This window comes from Cephus cinctus, unplaced genomic scaffold (genome assembly GCF_000341935.2).
Source record: "Cephus cinctus unplaced genomic scaffold, Ccin1 Ccin1_scaffold0189, whole genome shotgun sequence".
Classification (NCBI taxonomy): domain Eukaryota; kingdom Metazoa; phylum Arthropoda; class Insecta; order Hymenoptera; family Cephidae; genus Cephus; species Cephus cinctus.
In genome coordinates, this window is record NW_014332911.1 from 619,324 (window position 1) to 625,111 (window position 5,788).

Sequence of the window (5,788 nt, forward strand, 5' to 3'; positions counted from 1 at the left end):
CCCCCCCCCCCTGCTGCCTTTCGTCGCTGGAGTTTCGGCTCAGTCACATCTATTCCACGAGTTGCGGAGCCTGACACTGCTTCGTCATCCTTCTGGAGCATCTTCGCGTCTTCTCCTAGAGAAGCTCAGGAAGCCAGGATCAGCAGAGGAATCACGTTAATTAATGTGTCGGTTGCATGCATCGATTGCTTTGCGAATGACGTTTGAGTAATGCAAAAAAAGCCATCGCATAGCTCATTCCCCGCAGATTCGTTCACTGTAGATATTTAAAGTAACACGTATGAAGGATCAACAGCTGTGACACATGTGAAGACGCATTCCGGACCGGAAGTGTTCTACTTCACGTAGCGCCTTCCGTGAACATCGAGGAAAGCATGGAGTCGCATTAAACTCTAATAGGAAACTTTGTAAAATAATTCGTCAGCAGGTCTGGACGCAGCTCCCCGATGTCGTCGACGTAGTTTCCGGCTGGGGTCGTGTGAGAAATTTTAAACTACGATCATCCCGCGGCATCGGGCAAAATTCCGGTCTTTGGGGAAAGAGAGCAAAAGCGACAAGAAGAACGAGGAGGTGAGCGGGGGGGAGGCGGAAGATGAAGAGGAGAAGAAGCGAGTCCATATTCAGCATCAAGAAAGGATCCTAGAAGAGAGCAGGAGAGAGAGAAAGAGGAGATGGTGGGATACTCGAAAATAGGTGTCCACAGCTATTGGGTAAGGGTAGTCGTAGTGAATCGAGCCGTGTAACACGGCAGGTCCTACGTGCAGGACATCATGGGACACGTGGGATGAGAGAATTGCTCATTTGTTCGTCGAAGGGACTAGGATAGGCAGGAGGATGAGGAGGATGAGGAGAATGAGGAGGATGAGGAGGATGAGGAGGATGAGGATGCCCTGTAATGTCCTACAGCATCCTGTCCAGCCGAGATCCCCGCGCCAGCCCCCTTATCGAGAGCACAGCTCCTCGTCTCTCCACCCTCTCTGTCTCCAGCACTCTCCTCCCGTCTTCGATCGAAATTCAATTTCCACCCCTACCTACTACCCCCCCCCCCAACCCCCAAGGACCCGGGAACGCGAGCCTCGCCTGCATTCCTTGCGATAAATTACGCGACTCAATTATTCACGGGAATCTCCTGCCCTGCTTAAATGTCCTGGCTGGTCTTGACTACCACCTGCGAAGCTGCAGGACAGCTAGAAGACTGGATCGTTTCCATGGGATGCTGCTGCCTGCATTTAAGGAATGCTCTTCCGCCGTACTTCGCCTCGATACTTTTAAACACGGCGACCGAATGGCTTTATTGTCTCGTTCAAGGAACTCTCGAAGGCTTTGGGGAGGAATCCTTGAAAAATTGTAGGATTCTCGATGGGCGCGCATTCGAGTAGCAAAGATTCTCGTATCGCAGGGAATGAAGTCATGGAAGAGCCACCATTCTGCGAATCACCCTCGTGCCGAACCGTACCTATTTAAATGGCTTTTTTTTCGAAGGGGAGCCAAGAAGGAAAGCACCCTCCCCGTGCTAGTTACTGCGAATTCCAAAACCCATCGTAGAGACATTCTGGGGAGAGAGAATCTATAGGAAACCTATTCAGCATCCCTTTCTGAGATATCTAGATGTTCGGCATCCACCCTCTGGCGCACGGTCGTTCGGCTACGGTGCAGCCGATAATAAACAAAGGAATTTAAAAATGTTAAAAAAATACTCTACACCCGATAATAATCGATATCGGAGAAAAAGGAGGAGTTAAACTGTTGCAATGGTCCAGGTCGCAGTAAATGGTCGCGCAGCTCGTAGCGGGAGAGTGCAGCGTTATCGAGGCCTGTGCTCCGGAGAATAGCGACATCCCTTACACACAAAAGCAATAATGGCCGTAGATATTCTATATGGCGTCCCACGTTGTCTCGCTCGTACGAGCTGAACCTTTCGCGAGCGAGAGGACGCGAGGAGGCTGCGAGAGTGAACGAGCGAAAAGGAGGGTGGCTGTGCGGGGTGGTGCGGAGAGGTGGGAGGACATATGAGGGTGGCCGCAGAACAAATACATTAATTTCACCCCCCGTGCGCCACCCCCCATAAGGAGGGCTTTCCTATGGCGCTGGTGGTAGTGGCGATGGCTCTGACGCTGTGCCACACACGCGCACACACGCGGCTTTCCATAGGAAGCCCAAGACGAGGCTGTGTGCCAACGCGCGTCCTGTGGCATATAAGTAAACGGGCTACAGGAGGGTGTGTTAGGGGGGCGGCCGTGGTGTGTGGTTTCCATGGCAACGCCCAGTCGCTCTCTTATAATTATATGGGGAAAAATGGCTCGCGGACTTTTACCCCGCATAACCTCCTTCCTCCGGATACGTTCTTCTAACATCTCTACCTTGTTCTTATTCTTCCTTCTTCTCTTACTTCGTCCTCGCATCCCTTTGCTACGCTTTCCGTGTTTCTCTCTTTGCGTCTTCTCTCCTCTCCTTCTACTCTCTCTTTCTCTCTCTCTCTGCGACACCTACTTCACTCCGCGCACCGAGCATATTATGTCGCTGCCCTCTATCCACGTAGCTGCGACTACGTAACTACGGTTAGCTCTGGCTCGAAGGTAATTTCCAAAGAGTGTGCAGGTTTTAGTTATTTCTTTCAAATTTCTCCATGCTGCACGCCCACGTTACTCCGATAACCGTGTTAACCGTGCTCCCAGGAAAACCATAAGATTATATGACCAGGACGTTTGGCTTGATTGGCCAAGCGAGCCAATCTCAACAGTACGCAAGACAATCATGACGTGTCCCGAAGATACGCGCGTATAAAGGAAGAGAAGTATAGAAAAAAAAAAAACAAGAAAAAAGGCGAATCCAATGGGAGAAGATCCTCCCGGAAGATAACTAATGCCCTCGGTCAGCATTTAGTCACATCCCGGGACGCGGTGCGAGCATCGCGCCGATACACACGGCAAATTCTCATTTCGGGGTAGTTTTCCAGATAACGGCCATTGCCCGTCCGAAAGGGAGGAGCGGGCGTCCCTTGTCCTAGGAAACCGAAGGGAAAAAAGAAGGAAGGAAGAAAAGGGAAAAAGAGACAGAAACACGTGCCGTAAAGCGCAGACTGGCCGAACGTCGTAGAATCGCAAAAGGAGGCCAAGAAAGTAAAGGAGAGATGACGTTGGAGCGAGAGAGAATGGGGGGAGGAGAGAGAAAGAGAGAAAGGGAGAATGGGGGGTGGGAGACTAGAAGCATATTGCTCCAGAGTAATCCTACTTGATCGCGGTTTTCGGTCCTGGCCTCATGGCCTCGTGCTCAGCCTCCTGCTCCTATACGCTGAGGTCTCTCCACATCGAATCCCGTGAACGTTCCTGTCTCCTACGAGACACTAATGCCGAGATGGACCTGTGTGGGTCCATCTCTACGTATATGCCTCTAGGCATGTCTTCGAGCTCCGAGGATTACTGCCTTAGGAGTTGCCATCCTCATCCCCGTGAAGAAGAACGAAAAGTCTTTAAATACCCTCGGGATGCTGCGACCATCTCGTTGGGGCTGGATGTGTCGGTCCGAGAAAAAAAAAATATTATTTTACTCAACCACCCTAGAATCCGACTTTTCATCTCAGTCGGCGACAGCATCCGCGTGGGACTGGAGGCATTCGCGCTGCTATTTGCGAATTCCTCCCGAAGATTCACATACGAGATGAGCGCCCTTGAAGAATTCCCGAACGGCGGTGGATTCGTTGCTGGCTGAGACGGAACGGAAAACGCTCGAGCGCCGGGCGATTAGTCCGTTTAATGAAATAATCCTCTTTGATCGTCTTCCGTCTAATTCTCTTCCGCACCCTGGCCAGGGGTCGTCAATGGGAGCAGAGGGAAAGACTTCAGCCAGAAGATTTTAATTGCAAGCCCCGTAGCCATCCAGTTCGATTGTTTCCAGACATTCGAACGTGGCGACTTCGATTCACCCTTAACATCCTGAGGGATTAAAACGTTTCTTTAAAGAGTCTCCGTGCAACCGCGGGGATACGCCCTTTGATTGCGGAAAGTACGCGTCCCTCCTCCTCAGGCCGCACCATCTGCCCACAAAAAATCTAACTACAGCATCCCTCTTATGGACCAGCGCGGCGTTAAGAAAAAGGAAGGGAAAAGTGTCCTTCCCTCGTCGAATCCCCACCAAAAGCGCCGACTCGTTATAATCGATAAACTTAATACGCGACGCCACCTTTGATAAAAATGTATCCCGCAGCTCGTGCCACCCTTGTTATCTGCCGTTCGTTTCGTGCCGCGACGGAAAACAATGCTACTGAGAATTGGCTTATGACGACTAAATTAGCGTCGCTCGGGACCATCTTGGTTCAGGACCAAGTTCGACCGATACCACTAAACAGCAGCTTGGAAATCCTTTGTGACGTTATCCTCTTTCTTTCGTCAATTCCTCCTTGAGTAACGAGGAAGTTCAAACAGCCTCCTTCCAAGGATCTCGTTAAGGACGTTCTTCTCGCTTTATACCTTGTTCCCAGCGCCACCCCCCATTCGTCATCGATAAAGTTCGAGTGCCCAGTGACCGATTCCTTCGGTCGACAGGTGTCACGTGTATCAGAATGACTTTTAGATCCATGGACCCAGCTACAAGGACTCGTAGTTCAGCAGCGACGCGCGAGCAGTCTCAATTTTTCCCGGTAAAAAAAAAAAGAGCCAAGCAGCATTGAAAGCGTTTCCGTTTGGCGTCTCGGGAGTCGGGGTATTCTTCGTGCCGAGTGAAGAAATCCGAGGACAATGGCGCGGCACCGTGGCGGCCGCGACCGGATCATTGGATAAGCCCGAGGATCGTTAGGATTAATGAAACGTTTCTCCCTGGCCGCCGGAGTCTGCATTGCAGGGAGAGAGACACGGGGATCGCGTAGACGAGAGGGAACCAGAGGAAGTTGGACGCAGTGAGAAAGAGCGAGGACCCTGGCTGAGAGGGAGAACGTTTTCAAATAAATCGTAGAAGTCTGGAGGAATAGTGAGAAAGCGAGTGGGAGTGAGAGACAGAGCGACAGGAGAGACGGGGAGAAGAGTGAAGCGGGGGATGAAAAAAAATAACTAAAAAAGAGTGTCATCGCGGCTGGTCTCGTTAGCGTTTCTTGGTTACTTGGCTCGGGAATTAAATTTCCCCGAAATATTAATAATTATGTTAATATCGCAATAAGGGGATAAAGGTGATGGCTAGGGGGTGCCAGTCCTGCGAGGAGGTAAGAGAAGGACGAAGAGGAGGGGCGGGTACGGGGGTAAAGGGCGAGGGGCGAACGAGAGGGAACGGGAGGGTCGGAAGGATGGAAGGGTGGTCCTCGACATAAGAATATCTCCTTAGAAGCCAAGGGGTGCAAGGGGCGCATTGGGGGGTGGGCCTTCGCGTATTTTTATCAATATCTTCCGCGCTGCGTCTGCGCACCCTCTCGGGCTCAGCATCCCTTCCGCCGGTACCTTTACACGCGCACACACGTAGCCCTCCTGGGGGCGCCGCACGGCCAGGGGGTTGTAAAGACTCCTGTACATATATCCACGTACCCGTAGTGAGCCATGTAACCGACATGGCGATGTAGAAACGGGGAAGTCACGAGGAGCAAGAGCTAGCTAAAGTAAGCAAGAAGGAATCGGCGGGGAGGGTGGAGGAGTAACGCAGCACTGTGTGTCCCAGGCTAATGAGTGTGTGCGAGCACCACCGCCGCCACCACACACCCTCAGAATCCTCGAGATTCTATACCTACTGTCACGGGGAGCTCGTGTGGGTGTCTAAGGACCCCCACAGGACAAAATGGAGCCCGCTTATACTCGGCCGCCCCCGCAGC